The sequence below is a fragment of the Hemicordylus capensis genome, chromosome 2 (genome assembly GCF_027244095.1).
Source record: "Hemicordylus capensis ecotype Gifberg chromosome 2, rHemCap1.1.pri, whole genome shotgun sequence".
NCBI lineage: Eukaryota > Metazoa > Chordata > Lepidosauria > Squamata > Cordylidae > Hemicordylus > Hemicordylus capensis.
In genome coordinates, this window is record NC_069658.1 from 296,174,191 (window position 1) to 296,197,735 (window position 23,545).

The 23,545-nt window shown below is 44.9% G+C and overlaps 1 protein-coding gene and 1 long non-coding RNA gene across 6 annotated transcripts in view; one reads left to right on the forward strand and one right to left on the reverse strand.

Annotated features, from left to right (window-relative positions):
- FGD5 (FYVE, RhoGEF and PH domain containing 5) overlaps positions 1-23,545 on the reverse strand; it is a 232,101-nt gene that overhangs the window by 175,528 nt on the left and 33,028 nt on the right. The window lies entirely within an intron of this gene.
- The window catches only part of LOC128344120 (uncharacterized), a 29,299-nt gene continuing 9,855 nt past the window's right edge, over positions 4,102-23,545 (forward strand). The window contains exon 1 of the long non-coding RNA XR_008315681.1: positions 4,102-4,206. This is a non-coding gene — a long non-coding RNA (uncharacterized LOC128344120). The remainder of the gene's footprint in view (positions 4,207-23,545) is intronic.

Sequence of the window (23,545 nt, forward strand, 5' to 3'; positions counted from 1 at the left end):
TTTGAGCCTGGTCATTCGTGCCTCAAGTGGAAATTCTGGATTGCTTTGTTCTATGATCCATTTGTTTGTTTTCCTGGTTGTTCATGGTATCCTCAAAAGTCTTCTCCAGCACCAAAGTTCAAAAGGTTCAAAATGCTTTTTCTGTCTTGCTTCTTCAATGTCCAGCTTTCGCATCCATAGAGTGTCACGTGAAAAACCATTGTCCGAACAATTCTAATCTTTGTAGGTATAGACATGTCACAGCATCTAACTATCCTTTCCAAGGCCTTCATTGCAACTCTACCAAGTGCTAGTCTGCGACCTATTTCTTGACTGCTGGATCCTTTATAGTTGATGGTTGATCCTAAAAGGCAGAAGCTATCCACCACTTCAGTGACTTCAATTCTGAGGCTAGTTGCTATACCTGTTGTCATTAGTTTAGTCTTCTTTACCTTTAGTCATAGTCCCATTTTTTCACTGTGCTCCTTGACTTTCATTACTAGAGCTTGCAGATCTTCCGCACTCTCAGCTATTAGAGTGGTGTCGTTATGCTGGTCCTTGATCGTAATAAAGGAATTGAACTGAATTGAGTGGTGCCATCAGTGTAGCTCAGGTTATTGATGTTTCTTCCTTCAACTTTAAAACTACGCTCATCTTCTCCCAATCCAGCTTCTCTCATTATATGTTCAGCATATAAATTGAATAAATAAGGAGAAAGTATACAGTATTAACCCCTGCTAACTTCGCAAAGAGGCACCTTTTAACGTGGTGATTCTCTTTATTTAGCAGGAGGAGAGTAACTGGCCCTATCCACCCACAGAGGCGTAACTAGGGAAAATAGCGCCTAGGGCAAGCACTGAAATTGCGCCCCTGTCCAAAAGAGGAATGATGGGACTTGTAGTCAACAATATCTGGAAATCCTTGTTAAAAGGAACACTATACCATCTAGACATGGTTGTTGATCAAAACCTGAAAACATGAGCCATCTCACAAGAGCCCCTGGTGGCGCAGTGGTAAAACTGCCGCCCTGTAACCAGAAGGTTACAAGTTCGATCCTGACTAGGGGCTCAAGCTTGACTCAGCCTTCCATCCTTCCGAGGTCGGTAAAATGAGTACCCAGAATGTTGGGGGCAATATGCTAAATCACTGTAAACCGCTTAGAGAGCTCCGGCTATAGAGCGGTATATAAATGTAAGTGCTATTGCTATTGCTATCTCTATAAAAGACTTAGAACAACAGTCAGGAGTTATGCGAGGATTCCAAGTGTCATTTTCTCTGTCTCATCTCATTCTTTTTAAAAAACATGACTTTGCCCTAGAGGATCACCTGCCCAAATAGCCACTAGCAAAATAGGGGAAGAAGAAGGTGTGTGTGTGGGGGGGGGGTGTCTATAAACCAGTGAATGATTCCTGCCAGCCTTTGTCTTATGATGACTGTTGGCTCATGATGGGGTATATGTGCATTCACCACACCAGTGCTTACTTTGACATGGGACATGGAAGGGGGCCCCTGTAGATAATCTCATATGGGAGAAGGTAGTTCCTTATGGTATCCTGGGCTCAAGCCGTATAGGGCTTTAAAGGTCAAAGGCAGCACTTTGAATTGGGCCTGGAAACAGATTGGAAGCCAGTAAGAATTGCTGTTGCCTTCATGACCTGTCTATGGGCTTCCTCTAGATGTTTGGCTGAAAAGAGATTGCTGGACTAGATAGAGCTTCAGACCAGGTGCTCGCTGGGGCAAGCACAAGTCTGGTTCAGAGAAGCATCCCCCAGCGAGCACCCTTTCCAGCCCGAGTGAGCCTGCCTCCAGTTCATGCCATTAATACAGCTCCAGATGGTCTAACTTTGTGGCCTTGTGACATTTTCTCAAGATGATATGCTGTTCTAGTATTCACTAAGATACCTCTCCGCATTTGTCTTTCTTTCTTTCTTTCTTTCTTTCTTTCTTTCTTTCTTTCTTTCTTTCTTTCTTTCTTTCAGTAGTAATTCTGTGGGAAGTGGAGCTAAATAAATCTTCCAAGGTTGCTGCCCTTGTCTGGGGTGTATATTTGCCCAGAAACGATCTGTCCAATTGGCTGCTTGGAAGGACTTTTGAGTGAAATGATGGGGGAAGAGGGACTCAGGAACTGGAAGGCTAACACATTTTGTGTAATACTTCCAGACATGTTTTTGTATGCCTGACAGACTATTGGGAAGTTACTGTTCACCTATCCAATATTTTCAAAGAGCAAATGGCCTTAGACTGTGCGTTCTTCAGCTTAAGCTTAATGACAATTTTTTTTTGCCCTTGGATTGTCTACAGTGATGAAAGTGGGTGACCCATTTTGTGTGGAAGCAAGGTAAGAGGAAAACCTGGGTAGAAGTGGTTGTGTGGAAGCAAGGTAGGAGGAAAACCTGGGTAGGAGACAGTTTCTGATTGTGTGAATGACCTTACAAATTTATTGGGGAAATGTAGGGGAAATGTTTTGCTAACACTCCATAACATTTCGCTGCTGCTCTTTTGCCCTGGACCTATCTGTTACTTTAATCTGTCACTACTGGATTTCTATCTCTCCCTACCTCCACCCCTCACCCCACTCTCATCAGCTTCCGTAGAATGTGCTTGGGTCCAAGTGGAACTGATTAACATATGAATTGTTCTTCCAATTGGCTAGAAAATACCCAGATATCCAAACATTATCTATTCTTGTAGTTGGACTTGATTAGCCTCATGATGCCCCATTCAGTTAGAGTTGCCTTAGTCCAAAGGAATACATCACTAGATGCTATGCCAAAAAATTTTTTTTTTTAAATGGCTATAATATCTACAGTCAGTATTGTGTGGGCCCAAGTTATAGAGTTTTCAATAAAACCTCTGTTTTTCCTGTAAGTTTATTAATAAATTTGAGGAAAGATACATTTACAAGAGACTTAACACACTGAATGAAAGCTTGATGTTATCATCTGATGTAGAAACATGCCAGAAATAAAGAAAAAACAAGTCTCTTGCCTTTGGGAAGGAAAGGCTCCAGTATGACAGTAAAAGAGGCTGGGAATTCTTGACAATAAGTCCTCAAAATGATGGAGCATTTGCTGAACTGATGCATTTTGTTTTGTGGAGAGGTGATATTTTGCTCCTTTCCAGTCTGTAATCTCTTCTAGGAAATTACAAGCGCATGTAGTCCATGAGTGTGGAGATGTTGATCGGGGCTGCAAGCAGGAACACTGCAGCCCAGCACACCTGGATTTTTGGAGGGTGCCAGTGGGGGGAAGGCGGCGGGGTGGGGGCTGACAGGAAGCAACACCTTCCCTGACCCTTAAAGCTACCCACCCCAGGAGTGCACAAACTGGTTCCATGCACATCCCTAAGTGAGATACAGGATGCCAGCCTAGAAACCAACCAATTCACATCAGTTTGAAACAGAACTTTCAATGACCTCCTCATTAATAGTCTTTCCTGCAATTCTGCCAACTAATCCCAGAGGCTTCAGGCAGTGGCTTAGTTGTTTGAAGACAGTTTCACAGTGAAGGATGAGATTTTGACATTCTACAGCTTCTGGGGAAAATGCCAGTAAAGAACTCCAAAAACAAGGCTCCAAACACCTTTATAATATTGCAGACTCTGGTTAATTTCAGTATCTCAGCTGGCTGCAAGATTTCTGTAACCTATCCAGGGACCTTTACACACAGCAGGCTTTACCATGAGTTTACAGGGAGGCTTTACTGCAAACTTGAAGTTGTCCCCAAAAACCTCTGCAAATAGTGATTTTTTAAACCCTGGATATCAATCAGGCTACACTCTAATGCACAATGAAAAACCCCAACTGTGTGTGAACTGCTCCCCAATAACCTGCAGGGACTTCGGGACATAGGCGTAACTGGGGGGGCAGGGGGGGCACGTGCCCTAGGTGCCACTGAGGTGGGGGCACCACACCAGTTCCTGCCACCCCCACCCCACTGCCCACCTGCCCACCTGCCCAGCCCCAGGGCCTCTCAGCCACTTGCCTCCAGCTCCAGCCTAGGATCGGTGAGGCCTAGGATCGGAGCAGCCTGCAAACTGAAGAACTCTTCTCTCCCCGCCTCTCAGCTGATTGGCGGGTGGGCGGGGCTTCCAGAGAGGCCTCCCTGTAGGCCTCCCTGAAGCCTGAACTCGAGTAGGCCCCAAGCAAGGAAGGCAGGCAGGCAGGCAGGAGGAAGCAGGCAGCAGACTCTCTGCCCAGACCAGACCATCCAGAACAGCTATTGCTAGGTAGGCTGTGAATTCCTTTTTGTGCTTACCCCGATATATAGGGATCTGCTTGCCATAGGGCTTTGATATGGGGGGGTGGGGCGAGACTGAGAAGTCTCTGAATATTTAATTTAAAACAGACTGGAAAATGTGCTGGCTTTAAAAACAAAAACTATCTAAAAATGCCTATAGGTGGCTTGTTTCATGTCAGAAAATTACAAACACTTCTGGAACAAGTATATTTTATTTATTTTCATTCATTCATTCATAAATGCACTTATGTTCAAGTTGTTTTGCAATCCAGAAGGTCTGAGTGAGAACTGTGAAGCATGTGTTGTGCTTTTATTTTATTTTATTTTTCTTGTGTGTGAACTGCTCCCCAATAACTTGCAGGGACTTCAGGGTAAATCTGGCCAACATGTGAATGCAGCACCTCCATTCCAGAGGAGAGGTGTGTTAAAGGGCTTTAAAAGCCCTTTGTGAAAAACCTCCTGGAATCAAACTTTACTGAATTTGTTCAGAATTCTGAGAAAACAAACATAGGCTCACCCTGCATGGTTGAAAGTATCATTTGCTAATCTGCAACAAGGGGTCCATTTTAATAATTAGCATTGCTAGTGTGTTCTAGACATTAAAAGTAGCACAAATCTATAGTACTCAATGTATATCACTATATACTGTGAAGTGTGCATGCGTGTATTCAGTGAAATGTATTTCCAGGTAGCATACTTATTTTGAAATATCAGACTTAAATCCTTGGGGGCCTGGGGTGTGTGGATGCCCTGGACTTTGAGGGGCTGGTGGCCCATTTTGAAATCCTGTCTCTGGACCCATTCCAACCTTGCTATGCCCCTGGCGGAATAGTTACATACCGTATTTTACGGACTATAAGACGCTACAGACTATAAGACGCACCTTAATTTTAATCCAGTTTTTCAGAGTTTTAACATATTAAACTGTTAAAACATATAAGACGCTCCTGAATTTTGGCGGATATTTTTCGAGGAAAAAATTGAGTCTTATAGTCCATAAAATACGGTATGTATTGATCACTACACATGGGTTTCTGCACAGCACCTGCACAGAAGACACTTCCATGTAGAAAATGTGTCTCTTTTAAATTGACCCTGAATTTTCCATCCATGACTGGGATATCTGAGAGTTAGAGTCAATAATAAAAGAACAGCACACTGCTTGTGACAGGAAGGGGCAAATTACAATGATTTCTTAGTTTGGCAGGGGCTGGTTTTGGCCCTGGCAGAACTTGGCTATCTGCTCCTGTTGCAAATTCCTCTGTCTAGTGTGGCAAACTAATGTATCCTCCTCCCTCTTGGTGTCAAAGTAAGCACTAGTGTGGTGAATGCACATATACCCCATCATGAGCCAACAGTCATCATAAAACAAAGGCTGGCAGGAATCGTTCACTGGTTTATAGACACCCCCACCCCCCACCACCTTCTTCTTCCCCTGTTTTGCTAGTGGCTATTTGGGCAGGTAATCCTCTAGGACAAAGTCATGTTTTTTAAAGAATGAGAGGAGAAAATGACACTTGGAATCCTCGCATAACTCCTGACTGTTGTTCTAAGTCTTTTACAGAGATGGCTCGTGTTTTCAGGTTTTGATCAACAACCATGTCTAGATGGTACAGTGTTCCTTTTAACCGGGATTTCCAGATATTGCGGACTACAAGTCCCATCATTCCTGCTTGGACAGTGGCGCAATTTCAGTGCTTTCCCTAGGCACCATTTTCCCTAGTTACGCCTCTGAATACCTGTCTTGTCTTTTCCATTTTGGGACACAAAACCTATTACTATGTTTAAAAGCATTTATTTTCTGGCCATGAGGACTGCAAACTTAGGCTGTTGGTGTGCAAGACATTTCTTTAAAATATATATTTCTAAAGAGCCTTGTAGCCTCATGTTTCCTTTTCCCTGTCCCAGTATACTTGCACGGATGCAGCCCACAACCCACATTTGACTATGGCTGTGACACATTTCCATATTTCCGGGGGTGGCAGGGGGCGCGCGGCGGGGGGGGGGGGGCGCAATTTCAGTGCTTGCCCCGGGTGCCGTTTTCCCTAGTTACGCCTCTGCTTCGGGGTAAATCTAGCCAGTATGTTAATGCACCCACTTGGTTCCAGATGAGATGCGAATTAAAGGGCTTCAAAAGCCCCATGTGAAAAGCTTCCTGGGTATGTTTAATGTCATGTGAGTGAATGGAGGGAGATAATTACTTGAAGGCAAGCCACAGTAGAGAAGGGTTCTGTCGGTGGCTACAGATAAATACAGTATATAGATTCCTTGCATTCCTGCTTTTCTGTCATAATGTAAAGTTGTTACATTCCTTCCATGGGTGTAATTTGTAGTTCAGTGTAGTTACTCCATATATACACAGTCATGTGATGAACATGCATTAGTCTATTTCAATTCATGTGAAGACACCATGAAACCTCTTATCAGGGGTGCTTGGCACACATACATGTCGCACAGCTTACATAGCAAAAGGAATGAAAAGATGGTTCCCTCCCCTATCCCCAAAGAGGTTCACAATCATTGGGTAAAATAAGCTGGGTTGAATAGGGGCAATTGCTCTCCCGCCGCTAAATGTAAGCAAACCACTTGTTAAAATGTCCTTCTTTGCACATTTCTGCATTGTAACACGTGTGCGGTAGTTAGTTACACATTCACTTTCAAAGACAATCATGGCTTCTTGCAGTACATATGGCACACCCATCTTGTACTCAATGGCTCTGAGCCTTCTAAAATGACAAATAATCCAGAATTAAATTGGTGAATGACTCAGTCTGGAAATTGCAACTCATATGTGTGAAGAGTAAATTATAATCAAATAACTAATACTGAACATGATTGCAGAACTATTGATTTCATTTTCTTTCAGTCATGTGTAAAAGAGGCCAGAAACAGATAAAATGTGGAAGAAAAAATAGGGAGAATGGGAATGGAATCTGGAACTATGTGAGAAGAACTGTTAAAGGAAATGAGATAGCCTTAATTTACTGTTTGCAGTTCAGTAATAGGTCAATAGAGCCACCTAATGGCACAGCGGGGAAATGACTTGATTAGCAAGCCAGAGGAAGCCAGTTTGAGTCCCTGCTAGTATGTTTCCCAGACTATGGGAAACATCCATATCAGGCAGCAGCGATATAGGAAGATGCCGAAAGGCATCATCTCATACTATGCGAGAGATGGCAATGGTAAACCCCTCCCAGGAGCGTAGGGAAGCTGGTGCTGGTCCATGTGCGGCCGCCACCCCCTGCGTCTGACATCAGACACAGGGGCCCGGCTAGCCACACCCCTGCATCTGACATCAGACATGGGGGCATGGTCTCTCTCCCAAACAGGGCCTCACAGCCCTGTTTGGAAAGGGCTAGTTCCAGCTGTGTTGCCAATACAGCGCGAGCAAACTCCCTCCTAAACGGGGCCACACAGCTCCGTTTGGGAGGGAGATCGATTACCCCCCTGTGTTGGCAATGAGACCAGGAGTGGCTCTCCCTGCCTTTAAGGCAGGGAGAGTCACTCTGGCTGCGCTGCCAATGCAGTGCGGGCCAATTTCAGTTCCAAACGGGGCCACACTTCGGTTCCATTCGGACAGAAATAACGCCCCCCACATATGACGTCAGATGCGGGGGGCATGTCTGGGGCCGTGCTTGCAGCCCCTGATTGGTGGCGGCCTGAGTTCTTTGAACCCATTTGCCCAATGGTAACTCTGCACCTGACCCCTCCTGTATTCTACCAAAGACAACCACAGGGCTCTGTGGTCGCCAGGAGTCAACACCCTGGATATAAATCGAGTTACACTCTAATGCAGTGAAAAACCCAAATTGTATGTGAATTGCTCCCTGATAACTCACAGGGATTTCGGGCTAAATCTAGCTGATATGTGAATGCACCCCCTCCATTCTGGAGGACATTATTATTATTAACGGATATTTATATACTGCTCTTCAACCAAAGTTCCCAAAGTGGTCTACACAGAAAAATAGACAAGATATAAATAAGATGGTTCCCCTGTCCCCAAAGGGCTCACAATCTTAAAAGAAACATAAGGCAGATACCAGCAACAGCCACTGGAGGGAAGCTGTGCTGGGGTTGGATAGGGCCAGTTGTTCTCCCCCTGCTAAAAGGTGTCTTGAAAAGGTGTTTCTTTGCTCAGTTAGCAGGGGTAATGCTCAGTTAGCAGGAAATGTGAGTTAAAGGGCTTCAAAAGCCCTGTGTGAAAAGCTTCCAAGTCACCTGAGGTCGCCCCAAAAACAATTTCACAGAAACAGTCCACTCATTCAGCTGTCAGTCACCAAGTGCTGAGCAAACAAGTGATGTACTTCATGTGTGAACCAGCCTATAAAGACTTGACCAAAGGTCATTCAGGGAATTCATAGCTAAACTGTATGTTAAACTTGCAGCTCAATCCTATACTTGTTCTTGGGCCTCTCAAGCAAGTGTGTCTATGATTGTAGTCTCTATTCTTTAACGGTTTTTAAAGGTTGGCTGCTATGATAAAAGGTACTGCAGCTCAGTTCCGCTCATAGTTTGTGCTATGTAGCATAGAAGCTATATAACCTCACTAATCCCAGACCTACTTGAAGTAAACTGTGGTAGTCCAAAGAGTGGAGCTCTGTACATCCACAAAAACCACTCTGATCTGTATTACTGCTCTTTTCCCAGGATGATCCCTGACAATGTTCCTCTTTTTCTTTTCTGTTCTTTTTCAGAAAAGAAAAGGGGGTAAAAAGCTTTGAGTGTAGATTAATTTAGGTTTTCCACTGCATTCATACTTTCCCTTCTCTTCTCACTGTGCACTTTGTATTCATTCAAAGACTCCAAATGGCTTCATCATAGAAGGTTCCAAACATAGAATAATATAGTTCAGATACTGAGTGGAACAAAACATGGAATTTTCCTTGGCAGGGGGTGAACAATTTGTTGATACAAATCCACAGTCAAATTGGATGAAGTGTACAAGAAGTACAATTGTTTAGACAATATTATTTCCAGATTTTCCAGGCTATTATGGGCCAACACAACAATCAAGAGTTCACTATTTGTAACAGGGGGGAAAAGTATGAAAGGGGGCAATTCACAGATCACTTACAGAGGTGTAATCCCACTGAAGCCAATAGGATTAGAGCCTGGTGTGACGTAGCATATGAATCACTCCTAGATGTGCCTTAGGCATCCACTCCCTCTTTGCAGCATTTCATATATAATGATGTGGAAAGTTTCAAATTCATGACAAATGCTTTAACTTTTAAACCAAACAATACAATAGTGAAATTCTATGTAATCCCACAAAACACCACCAATGAGGCTGCAAGAAATAGCATGATTTATGGGAACTGATTTTCAAGTGGTATAAAGTGGCACAATTCTGCTGAACAATATTGATTTCAACCTTCAAAGCTTGAATCCTGCCTTATAACTAATCTATCTATATATTTATAAGCCTTAGGATGTATGTTGCAAATCCCATGGTAGGTGGCACATCTTGCGAGAGTTGTCCAGAGGACAGAGAAGGCACAGAGTAGAGCTGAGCAGCGGACAGAAGGCAGCTACTGAGGAGGAGGAGGAGGAGGAAGAGGAGGGAGGGCTGAGGAGGTGGTGGTGCTGCGGCAACAAGGAAAAAAGGAGACATTGAGCAGCGGCCTTCATCACCTTGCCAAGTCTCCTCATGAGGAGGATGGCCAGGACAGAAGAGCGTACCAAGGGCCATCTGTGCAGGCTGGAAAGGAAGCCCCAGCTCAACTGTTCTCCTCATGAGGAGACTCGGCAAGGTGACAGAGGCTGGCCCTCGGTGCACTCTCCTGCCCAAATTGGCCATCCTCCTCATGAGGAGACTCGGCAAGGTGACCTGACGGAGGCCAGTGGTAGGAACTGACCTAGGCCACTGCAATGCTGCTCTCTCTAGGGAGGGGAGGGGAGGGGAGGGGTGGCTGAGGGATGGGGGAGAGCAAGAGACAGAGAGTGTGTGGGGGTGGAGAGTGTTGTGGGAGGGAGAGTGAGAGAGAGTTGTGGGGGAGTGAGAGTGAGAGAGTTGTGGGGGAGAGAGAGAGAGTTGTGGTGGTGGAGAGCAAGAGAGAGAAAGAGTTTGGGGGGAAGCGTGAGAGAGAGAGCTGTGGGGGAGAAAGAGAGTTGGGGAGAGCAAGAGAGTTGTGGGGGAGAGAGTTGTGGGGGAGAGCAGGAGGGTTGTGGGGAGAGCGAGCAAGAGAGAGTTGTGGCAGGAGAGAGAGAGAGTTGTGAGAGGGAGAATGGGAAAGGTTTTGCCACCTACACTGCCATCCTGAATGGCAGGGAGCGGCTTAAGGAGGGGGAGGGGAGAGGGCGGGGTATTTGGGGAGGGGTGAGAGATGGAGAACTAGGGTGCAGATTTCTGCGCAGGGCCAGCTAGTATAGATTATTTTGGCATTCACTTTTCAGACTCCAGTAAAGAAGTTTTCTTGGAGCCCATAGCCCTGGAGTCAACCAGTGGAAGCAAAACACCTCTCATATGAACTGATAACACTGTACCTAATGTAGACCTGGGGCTGCAAATATGGTCTTGATTATTCCTCCCTTTTCTTTTGTGTCAAAGCCAAATGATTACTCTTCCTTAATGTTTTGCAGCAGAGCCCAGTTGCGAAACTGGAATCAAGCATATTTACAGTTTATTTTGAATTTGTTGCCAGTTTCTAAGTCCATACTTTCTATGGAAAGTATTCACAGAAAGCGCAGATTAATTCGTTCCATACAGTCCTACAGAAGAGAACAATGGCCTTTCTTGTGTTTAATGAGGGAGGGACTATTGTCCAGTGGTAGAGCTCATGCTCTGAATGCATCAGGTCCCAACTTTAACTGGTATTGCTGGTTAAAAGGCTCTCAGGGCTAGTAAAAACCTCTGCCTGTGATGTTGGAAAGCCACTGCAAGTCAGAGTAGACAGTACTGGAATATATGGGTAAATGGTCTGCATTAGAATAAGCCGTTTTGTACAGCCATAATTAGCAAATGCTTCAGAAAAACCAATGTCAGAAGTTTCAAAACAGAAGAAAATAAAAAAGGCTGCTGCTGCTCCACCAACATGTGGAACACAGATCAAATTGACCTACCATGCCTTAATGCGATATATACCAATGCACAAGGAGATGTTAAACAGCATGGAGGACAAAACCAAACCCTGAGGGTCCCTACAGGCCAATGGCCATGGAGCCGAGTGATAGTCCCTCATTACCAACTTCTGGACCCTCCTCCCAAGAAAGGACCAAAGCCACTCCAAAGCAGCACCTCCAATTCCTATACTTAAGAGGTGGTCCAGAATGAAACCATGGTCGATGGTATTGCATGCTGCTGAGAGGTCCAGCAGAACCAACAGGGACTCTCTCCCCCTCCTGGCATAGGCTGTTCACTAGAATGACCAAGGCAGTTTCCGACCCATATCCAGTACGGAAGCCAGATTGACAAGGGTCCAGATAATCCACATCATTCAAGACCCTCTACAGCTGGGACGCCACCACATGCTCTATCACCTTGCCCCCAAAGGTCTCTAAACTTCCCTTTTTGGGCAAGGTGACTGCCTCATGAGTATAGGAATTGGAGGTGCTGCTTTGGAGTGGCTTCAGTCCTTTCTTGGGGTGGGGGAGGATCCAGAAGGTGGTGCTGGGGGACTACTGCTTGGCTCCATGACCATTGGACTGTGTGGTCCCACAGGGTTCAGTTTTGTCCCCCAGTGTATTTAACTTCTACAAGAAACTGCTGGGAGGGATCGTCTGGGGACTTGGACTGAGTTGCCAGCAATATGTAGATGACACTTAGTTCCGTCTCTCCTTGTCACCTGATCCTAGGGAGTCAGTGGATGTCCTGAATTGGGGGTTGGAGGCTGTGATGGGTTGGGTGTGGGCTAATAAACTGAGATTGATCCTGGACAAGATGGAAGTAATATTGGTCAGTAGGATAGCCAATTGGATTGAGGAGATTCTTCCGGTTCTGGATGGGGTTGCACTCCCCTTGAAAGAGCACACAGCTTGGGGGTATTGCTGGACCCAGCTCTGCTTTTGGAAGCTCAGGTGGAGGAGGTGGCCAAGGGTGCCTTTGCACAGCTTTGGCTAGTGCACCAGCTGCATCCCTTTCCCAAGAAGGCAGATCTGGCCACAATTACCTACGCCTTAAGTCACATCATGGCTGGATTACTGTAATGCGCTCTTCGTGGGGCTGCCATCGAAGAATATTTAGAAACTGCAGCTAGTGCAAAATGTGGCAGCTAGGATTTATCTGGAGCTGCCTGTTGGGGTCACATTACACCCATTTTGAAAGAGCTGCATTGGCTGCCAATTTGTTTCCAAGCCCAATTCAAGGTGCTGGTTTTGACCTTTAAAGCCCTTAACGTTTTGGGCCCTGGATACCCGAGGATCTGCCTGGATCCACCTGCTCCCAACCATTTCTGCCCACTTGATGAAATCATTTGGGGCGGCTCTTCTCCAGGTGCCAACAATGAAGGAGGCTCGGCTGTCATGCACGCAGGACAGGGCCTTCTCAGTTGTTGCCCCCAGACTCTGGAATGCTCTCCTGTTAGCCATCTGCTCCTCAGTCTCCATCACAGTTTTTAGAAAGTGTGTGAAATCTTGGCTTTTTACCCAGGCTTTTATATGATTGTTCTTATTGCTGCTGCTTTGTATCTTTTATGGTTATATTGTGCTTGTTTTTTTAAATCTTTTAATCAAATCTGTATTTTTATATTCTAGCTGATATTTTAATTGTGTAATTTTTGTAGTCCTGTTTTAACTTTTGTGTGAACCACCTTGAGGTTGCTTTAATGAAAGACGGTATAGAAATTTAACAAACAAACAAACAAATGAGATACCGCTCACATAGAGATTCCCTAAGCCCTTTACTCTGTTTATTCCACTCTGTGGCAGTGATCCAATATGTTTGACAAAGTATGCTAAAGTAATGGTCTATAGCAGGGTTGGAAATAAGACAGTCGTTGCAAGAGAAGCTGAGGCAACACTGAGGTGGAATGAAAACTGAACTGGCAACTCAAGAAAGCTAGCAAAGTCTAGTCATGAAAATGCAACACTTTCTGCGTTGCTGCACAGAAGAGAATAAAAGAAATAAGTATGTAAGGGTTATCGCCACAGTATGCTGTCACTTTGGTTATGTTTCATTTGTGGTGAAGGACAGAAGACACCCCCAGTGACAGCCCCCGTCAAAGCTGATAGAGGTTTAGCATGCAGCCAGTAAATCACTGAAAGGTGTTTGGTGGTGATAGGTCTAATTGTGCTTACTTTAGGTCTTTGAAGAGATACCATCTAATTAATCCAACCAATTACCCAAGTAAAAGGGTCCTTTTATTAGCTCTTTAAGAGGGGTCCTGGCAAAACACACCCTGCCTCTTAAATAAATTCTCCCATCCATTAACTCTAATTGGTGCATTAAGATAAAATTAATTGTTGCGTGCCAGTGAAAAGCCAATATTAAGGGGCTTTACATTAAACCCCCATGGGTCCCATGAAAGCACACTTCTTACAGGATAATTAAAAATGTACTGTATTCTATAAATAACTGTGTTGGATTGAACAACAGAACATAAACTATTGAATTAGATTTGTAACAATTGCAACTACAACAACCCCAAACAATTGCATTTTTAATGCTATGGGATATAGGCACTGTGTATCATTAAGTAGCAAAGAAAAGAAGATTCACGGGCTGTCTCACAGTGGTAATGCGCTATGCCTCATCCAATAAATCTTTGCAATAAGAATCGGCAACAGCATATATAGAAGATAATGCATTCCTATGGAATAGAATGGGACCTGGCTGTTTGGAATGTGAACATATATTGGCCATCTTGCTATTCTTCTTCTCATTATGGGCAATGCAAGGCTAATTCTGCAAGTTGATGAACTCTTCCTTCTGTCTCCTAGATGTGACAATTTGGAAGGGCTCATCAGATGGGAGCTGTAACATAAGATAGATACTGTAACATAAGATAGATACCAAGCACTCCAGCAGTTACTGTCACTGTTGTGCACGAAAGAGCAGATCAGTGATAAAGGTGTTCATGTGTTCATGAGATGTGTTGTACAGCCTGTTGCACAGGATGGATAAAAGTTTGCACAAGCTCTTGTGAAACCTGCTGTGCAACCTCTAGCAGAACCTCTTGAACCAGTCTGGGTGCATCTGGGTGATTCCGCTTCCATTTGCAGTAGCGCAACTTTGTGGTGCGCTACTTAATTTAAAAAGCCCTTTTGCAAGCACCACTGTGAATACTACCAATAACAAAGAAAAATGCCACTGATGCCCTGTCCTTTGGGCTTAACGGGCACTTAAGTGGTTATGGGTCAATGGCCCACATGATGTGCAAGGCAATGATGTGCTGGTGATCCTGATTGTCCGGCACTGCTGCTCATGTGGAAGCCAGCCTCAGCAGTGTTGCACAAAAACACAGTTGTGTGACTACTTAAAGCAGTGTGCCTGCACTTGTGCAGTGCTATATACACTGGAAACAATGTATGTTCCATTGGGCAAGTGTAAGCACACTGGTTCAAGCAGCTGCACAGCGGCTCACTTGCACACCATTGCTGGGGCTGGCTGCCCAGAATGCCAGCACTGCCTTGCATATCAAGTTGGCCAGTGCATTGGCCAAATATACGCAGAGGTGGTTTACTACTTTTGGTAGTATGTATGTATGTATGTATGTATGTATGTATGTATTTATTTATTTATTTATTACATTTATATCCCGCTCTTCCTCCAAGGAGCCCAGAGTGGTGTACTACATACTTAGGCTTCTCTTCACAACAACCCTGTGAAGTAGGTTAGGCAGAGAGAGAAGTGACTGGCCCAGAGTCAGCTAGCAAGTATCATGGCTGAATGGGGATTTGAACTTGGGTCTCCCTGGTCCTAGTGGGCAGTTCGTTGAAAGTGTTGACTCAATGTGCGGCAGCTGTGAAAAAGGCTAATTCCATGCTAGGGATCATTAGGAAGGGGATTGAAAATAAAACAGCTAATATTATAATGCCCTTATGCAAAACTATGGTACAGCCACATTTGGAGTACTGGGTACAGTTCTGGTCACGATAACTCAAAAAGGACATTACAGAACTGGAGAAGGTGCAGAAGAGGGCAGCCAAGATAACTGGGGTCTTGGAGCACTTTCCTTATGAGGCAAGGCTACAACACCTGGGGCTTTTTAGTTTAGAAAAAAGATGACTGAGGGGAGACATGATCATGGTCCATAAAATAATGCATGGTGTGGAGAAAGTGGATAGAAGAAAAAAAATTTCCCTCTCTCATAACACTAGGATGAGGGCTCATCCCATGAAATTGATTGCCAAGAAATTTAGGACCAACAAAAGGAAGTACTTATTTCACACAATGCAAAATCAACTTCTGGAATTCAATCTCTGCCACAAGATTTGGTGACAGCCAACAACCTAGATGGGTTGAACAGGGGTTTGGATAACTTCATGGAGGAGAGGTCTATCAACGGCTACTAGTCAGAGGGCTGTGGGCACCTCCAGCCTCAGAGGCAGGGTGCCTCTGAATACCACTTGCAGAGGAGTAACAGCAGGAGAGAGGGCATGCCCTCACCACCTGCCTGTAGGCTTCCAGCAGCATCTGGTGGGCCACTGTGTGAAATAGGATGCTGGACTAGATGGGCTTTGGGCCTGATCCAGCAGGGCTGTTCTTCTGTACATTATGATACATTGAGCCAGTTATTTAAAAACACCATTAGTATTCATGTGCCATTTCAATTTTTTTTAAAAATGCCGATGCTGCCTTCATAATTCAAATTCACAATAAGTCTATGTTTGTATTCCTCCCTTGAAAGCTTCTGGCCCATATACTAGCATCTCAATCAGCTGAAAGTAAAACCATGAAGTAGAATAATGCTTACTTACAAGTAAATGACCACTGGTAAGATGCAGTTTTGGTGTGTGATCTTCCTTTTTTTGCACCTAAATGCCTGAGATCCTGTTCACATCAATCTTAAGGAGTATATTTATTTATTTAACATATTTGTATACCACCCAAAACTCACATCTCTGGGCGGTTTATAATAAAAGCAGTACAGATTAAAATATAATTAAAACATTAACACATTAAAACAATTTACAATTGAACACAATGTTAAAACTGTTAAAAACTATTAAAAATGTAACTAATTAAAAACCTGGGTGAACAGAATATGTCTTTTAGCTGCCTTTTAAAATGTTGTCAGTGATGGAGAGGCTCTTATTTCAGCAGGGGGTGCATTCCAAAGCCTTGGGGCAGCAACAGAGAAGGCCCATTGCTGAGTAGCCTGGCCACCAGATGAGCCGGTGGCAATTAAGGGGGCTGAAGTGCCCAACATGGCTTATACTATCTGGCAGCGGGGTTGTTGTAGAAGGCCTGGAAGAGATTATAAATGCTTCTCTGTGGGAAGGTAGGATGCCTCGTAGTCTTAAGGAGGAAATTATTAGAACGTTTCTGAAGAAGCCTACCTTGGATCTCTCAGAGCTGAGTAACTACAGGCCTGTCTCCAACCTCCCATGGCTGGGCAAGCTAATTGTGAGGGTGGTGGCCTCCTAGCTCCAGACAGTCTTGGAGGAAACTGATTATCTAGATCCATTTCAAACTGGCTTCCAGGCTGGCTATGGGGTGGAGACTGCCTTGGTCAGCCTAAAGGATGATCTCCAACTGGGAATTGACAGAGGAAGTGTGACTCTGTTGGTCCTTTTGGACCTCTTGGCAGCTTTCGATACTATCAACCATGGTATCCTTCTGGAGTGTCTGAGGGGGTTGGGAGTGGGAAGCACTGCTCTGTGGTGGTTCCGCTCCTACCTCTCTGGCAGGTTCAAGATGGTGTCCATTGGAGACTGTTGTTCTTCAAAATCTGAACTTTTGTATGGTGTCCCTCAGGGCTTCATATTGTCTCCAATGTTGTTTAACATCTACATGAAACCGCTAGGAGAGATCATCAGGAGATTTTGTGCAGCATGTTATCAGTATGCTGATGACACTCAAATCTATTTCTCCATGTCAGCATCATCGGGAGAGGGCATAACCTCCTTAAATGCCTGCCTGGAGTCGGTAATGGGCTGGATGAGGGATAACAAACTGAGACTGAATCCAACCAGCTTTGGCTGATACGCCAGCTGCATCCGTTTCTTGAGATAGATGACCTCAAAACAGTGGTACATCTGCTGGTAACTTCCAGACTGGAGTACTGTAATGCAGTCTATGTGGGGCTGCCCTTGTATGTAGTCCAGAAACTACAGTTGGTTCAGAGTGCGGCAGCCAGGCTGGTCTCTGGGGCATCTAGGAGAGACCATATTACTCCTGTATTGAAGGAGTTACACTGGCTGCCAATATGTTTCCAGGCAAAATACATGGTGTTAGTTATAACCTATAAAGCCCTAAACAGCTTGGGCCCTGGGTATTTAAGAGAATGTCTTTTTCATTATGAACCCCACCACCCATTGAAATCATCAGCAGAGGTCCGTCTGCATTTGCCAACGGCTTGTCTGGTAGCTACTCAGGGATGGGCCTTCTCCATTGCTGTCCTGAGGCTTTGGAATGCACTCCCTAGTGAAATAAGAGCTTCTTCATCTCTGACAATTTTAAAAAAGTCTTTAAAGATGCACCTGTTCACCCAGGCTTTTAACTGATACTGTTTTGATTGGTTTTATTGTTGTTTTAGAATATTGTTTTAAATTTTTTAAATTGTCATATTTTAAATTTCTTGTTTTTGTTTTTAACTAATGTTTTAATGTTGTTTTTATTTTGTTGTAAACCGCCCAGAGACTTAAGTTTTGGGCGGTATAAAAATATGTTTAAAAAACAAACAAACAAACTGTAGACAAACCTCTCCAGATGATCTCAAAGGGCAGTGGGGATCATGGCAAAGAAGATGTTCTCTTAAATACCCAAGTCCTATGCCATATAGGGCTTTATAGGTAATAACCAGCACCTTGTATTTTCCCCAGAAACTTAATAGCTCTTTGAACACAGGAGAGATAAGGTCTCTCCAGGATGACCCAGAGACCAACTTGGCTGCCGCATTCTGTTTCAACTGCAAAACAAAGGCAGCCCACACAGTAATCAAGTCTAGAGGTTAACAGCAGATGTACCACTGTTCTGAGGTCATTTATCTTGAGAAACAGATGCAGCTGGCACATCAGCCAAAGCTGATAGAAAGCATCTCTGGCCACTGCCTTAATCTGGGACACCAAGTAGAGGCTAGGATCCAGAAGCAACCACAGACTTGTACTTGTTCTTTCTGGGGAAGTTTGACCCCATCCAGAAATGGCAGATCAAATTCATCTCCCGAGTTCCAACCCCACACAATAAGTACCTTACCTGGGTACTTACCTGGTTTAAGTCTCAGTTTGTTATCCCTAATCCATCTCATCACCACCTCCAGGCAGGCATTTAGGGAGGTTATACCTTCTCCCGACGAGGTGTACAGAAATAGATGTGGGTGTCATTGTGCTCTTCCTCATAGAAGCATTTATAATCTCTACCCAAACTTCTACAACAACCCCCTCTGCCAGATAGTATAAGCCAAGTCGGACAAGGGTCAAGAGAACAGGTGGTAGGCTGCACTAAAAAGCTTGTCCACATCCTCAGGAGTCACAAACTGAAACTGGACACCTCCGCATCAGATACTGCAATAGTTGTGAGATCTGAATCTAAGTCAGCCACAAAGAACTCATTAAAAATATCATTGCGGAAAATTGATGGTCTCAAGTTCTGATTCAAGGGAGGAGGGGCACGCACTAGCCCTCTCACAACCCTGAACACGTCCGCTGGGCATGAGCTTTTGGGTGCAAAACAGGCAGATAAGGTTTATTTGCTACACATATCACCTGAGCATAGATCTTCAAATACACTCTATGTTGTAATCTGCCAGATTTGAGTCAAGTCTTCCTCCACTTGTGCTCCAGTTGTCTACTTTGCCGCTTCAGCCCCTACAGATCTTCCATATCCAAGGGGCCAGTTTTGAAGTGGGTCAGAGAGGACATTTAGGAATGATCATGTCTATTGCCCTGCTGAGTTTGCTGTTCCAATTCTCCCCAGGTCATTCTGAAACTCAATATCCCAAATTCTTTGTTTAATAAGTTATTTGGCCCTGACCAATCCCACAGAAAGGATTGCCTCAGGCAAAATACCATCGGTACAGAGTTTCCTAGCACAGTTCTCCCACCATCTTGAGCAGTGCCTATCCAATAATAACAAGGGAAGGACACCAGAGGGCATTAAGTTGATTCTTGCCCAGTTTGTTAGTATTAAATACCAAGCTCTGGCCTCTATCAAGATAACACCCACTTCCAGTCTCAGAGTGGCATTAGAAATACATTTGAGGGTCAGAAATAATGTTGTTAAGAACCTGATTTGTCCCCACTCCAGGGGGGAATAGTTAACATAGGGCCCCAGCTGTGCCCCATATAACATTTGAGCCATTGACTTCACCTTGAATAAGTTGATGGCAGCTGGAATGAACATCTCTCCTTGCAGCCTGTGAAAGTTGAGAGTTGCTGACACACTTCTCTGTGCCTGAGCAGCAGCATATCTAATTTGGGCGGTCTTCCTCCCAGAATCCTGAAATACGACCCCCAAATAAAACATTTTACCTGCTCTATATCATGATTGTCAGTCCTCCATTTATATTTTTTCTCCTATTAGAGAAGGCCAAGATTTTAGTTTTCTGATAATTGATGTCCAATTGCTCTTCCTTGCAAGAGAGGGCTAAGGCCTTAAGAGCTCTTTTTCTCATCCCCACTTGTGACTGGGACAAAATGACCACATCATCTGCATATAAAAGAACAGGAAGCTGTCTGTCTGCCAGCTTCAGGGTGTGTTAATCAAGCGCTGCAGACACTTCATTAAAGAGTTAATAAAGATATTAAACAACGAAGGAGCCAGAATGCACCCCTGTTTGACCCCCACTAGATGTCCTAATAGACCTAGATAACTGGCCCTGCTGGTTGCATCTCACTTGACAAATTGTGTTGTCATACAGTTTGATCAGCAGCAGCAAGAACCGCTTATCAATCGAGGTGCTACAGAGCCTGGACCAAAGGCGTATTCTAGAAATTGAACTGAACACAGCTTTGAAATCTACTAATGCCGCAAATAAGGTAGATTTGGAAGATCTTGTGTATTTCTCAGTTAAATGGTGGGTACTGAACCTTATACATACAAGGCATGCCCTCTCCCTCCCCATGTGGCCCTCAGGATGTTTTACAATACATCAATAATAAAACAAATAAAATGGCAATTTTAAAAAGTGTTGCCAGAGTAAGAGAAAGAGAGGTTTGCAGACAGATCCGAATTATACTGAGCTCTGGAATGTGACAGGAAAAGATTGTGGCTAGCACACTGTGCAGCGTCCATGGGCATTGTCAGCACCATGAGAGCTGCTGGATGCTTGTAACAGCAACATTCACACAGTTGTGCAAGAACGCCCAAATTGCGCACATGCAATTGTGTGATGATACAGCCATTCTTTCCAGTGACCATACCATCATGCAACTGTATTTATGCAATTCTGGCATTTGCTCAAAAGTGCTCCTGTTCAGCTGCATCAACGGTGCTGTTATGAGTATGCAGCAGGTTCCGCGGTGCTGACAACAGCCAGGGGATGCTGTTCAGTAGTAGGTCAAGCAGAGAAAGGTGAGAGTGAGACGCATCAGAATCCACATACAGGGAAAGTTTGGAAAGCACATCACTAAACACTTGTGTGCCATTAGAAGAAGGAAATAAAGTGTGTGCCATGAGATCCTGCAATTCATTGAATAAATGATGTGGTCTGCACCTCTCATAACCTGACAGTGTAATAAATACTTCCTGGCAAAGGGGGAAAGCACGTATGGGATGCTGGAGGGTGATTTTTTTGTAATGGATTCCACACATTTATTGTACAATATGTGAATTTCAGAACATTTCATAAGCAAGCACTAGAGGATGCCAGCCTGCTACTTCTTTATCTTAGTAACTTGGGTTAGCTTTCATCACAACAATTGCCATTGTCATGTTTTAGTCTGAACATTGTACTTTGTGGGATATTCTAACATAAAATTAGCAGTCCTGGCTTTCTTTGTCGGTTCTCTTTTCTCAGGGACCAATTAGCTTCTGTTGACAGGTAACTTTAATCGCCAGTTGTGCTGACAACTATACAATAGGAGCCATAAACACTGTCGGCTATTTGAGAACTCTAAGCTGTGCAATTTTCATCTTGTTAAAACAACCCAGTGCTTTCCTCTGCCCTTGACAGTAGTAACAACACCAGTATACTGATGCTCAGTAGTCTAATGCCTAGTAGAATGCCACCATATCTTATTCTTTGCAGATGGAGAAGTCCCACCCTCTGCCCCAAACTGTTGGAAATCCAGTGTTAATGAATATAATGCTATAACTCCCACGAAGTCTTAAATCTATGAGCTCAACTTCCAGGCAGTAATAGTTCTCTATCTTTTTCTAGGCGTGAGAATATGGGCTATATTTTTGTACTACTAGGAGTTTTCCTACAAGGAGTACAAGGAGTACAAAGAGTACTCTTTGTATTTTCGTACTCCTAAGAGTAGCCACCTAATGGCACAGCGGGGAAGTAGCTTGCCTAGGGAGCAAGAGGTTGCTGGTTCAAATCCCCACTGGTATGTTTCCCAGACTATGGGAAACACCTATATCGGGGAGAGCGATATAGGAAGATGCTGAAAGGCATCAACTCATACTGTGAGGGAGATGGCATTCTACCAAATTTGTATTCTACCAAAGAAAACTGCATGGCTCTGTGGTCGCCAGGAGACGGTGGCACTGACTCGACGGCACAATTTTACTTTACTCCTAGTAGTGTCTACTAACAAATTACACATATGCCTGCCAAGCTTATCATCATAATACCTATTAGATGTGGCATTGGTTTCTATAGAATCACTGAACTGGAAGCAGTCTTGTAGGCCATCAAGTCCAACCCCTTGCAAAAATGTTCACAATTCGGCTCCCTCTCTGGCCCTCATTCAGAGTGAGGGCAATCATCCACCACTCAGCAATTCACATTGAGGAGGCTTGTGGCAGTGGTATAGCAAGGGCATAGGTGGCCCATGTTCTGACGGATGGCCGCCCCCTGCCTGCACTCCCATCCCCACATGGCCCTGGCAGCGAGGGCCAGAAATGCCACTCCACAGGCCCAGAGCCTGACCGCCAGCAGCCCGTGTCTGGCCTCGCTCACCCAGCCTCGCTTACCCCACAGCGGCCTTGCTCACCCCGCCCCCGGCATTTGATGTCAGATGTGGGGGGCGTGGTCTGTCTCCTGAACAGAGCTGCGTGGCTCCCTTCGGGAATTGGAATACGGCTGGCACTGCGTTCGCAGCGCAGGCCATTTAACTCCAGAAGGGGCCATGCAGCCCCTCTGGGAGCTAGACTGGGGCTGGCGCTGCATTTGCAGCACAGCCAGGAGTGGTTCTTCCTTGCCTTTAAAGAAGAGCCGCTCCTGGCCGCGTCAGGAACGCAGTGGCCATTTAACTCCCGAACGGGAGCTGCGCGGCCCACGCTCATGAGCTAAACCAGCACCCCCGTGTCTGATGTCAGACAAAAGAAGTGTGTCAGGGCCACGAGGCACGGCCACTGATTGGCAGCGGCCCAGGTTCTTTGAACCCGTTTGCCCAATAGTGGCTTCGCCCCTGCCACTCCAGCAGCAGCGGGATGATGAAAGTGGGGAATTTCACCGACAGCAAACCTAGCTGCCGCCAGTATCTTGAATACAGCACAGGATGATGCTCCCAGCCGGGCATCCAGCGAGGAGTCTGCACCGCCCCTCACTGCTCAGTTGATCTCTGTGCTGTGGAGGGAAGTTAGGAGCCTTCTCCTGCACTGTGTTCAAGATACCGGCTGCAGCAGAGTTTCCTGACAGTTAAGTGAATTTCCTCACTCTCGCCCCCGGGCAAAGGAGGGGGAGGGGAGTGGAGATGAGAGGAGGGGAGCCGGCAGCCCTGGAGGTGGGAGGTGCATGGGTTCTTGGAACCCATGTGCTCAATTACAGCTCCGCCTCTGGCTTGTGGTATGAAGAATCTCCACTTCTGCTCAGGGCAAATGAATCAGAAGAAGTGGTTGCTGGGGCCGATCATCAGTGGGTACTGAGAAAAATGGTAACTCTCATGAGCAGGCGTGTCATCTGTGTACCATCTATTACAGTGCCTCACAGCCTTTTTCATCCGGAGGCATACTTACTTTAAAAAATAAATACATTGGAGCACACTCCCCCCCACTGTGCACTACATAGAAATACCCTTTTTTATTTGCGGCAGCAAAGCTAATGTGTGATTTTAAAAAATGCTTGTTTGTTTTAGCTGTCTTCCTCCTCCAGACATCCGTTTTGTCCCTCATGGTG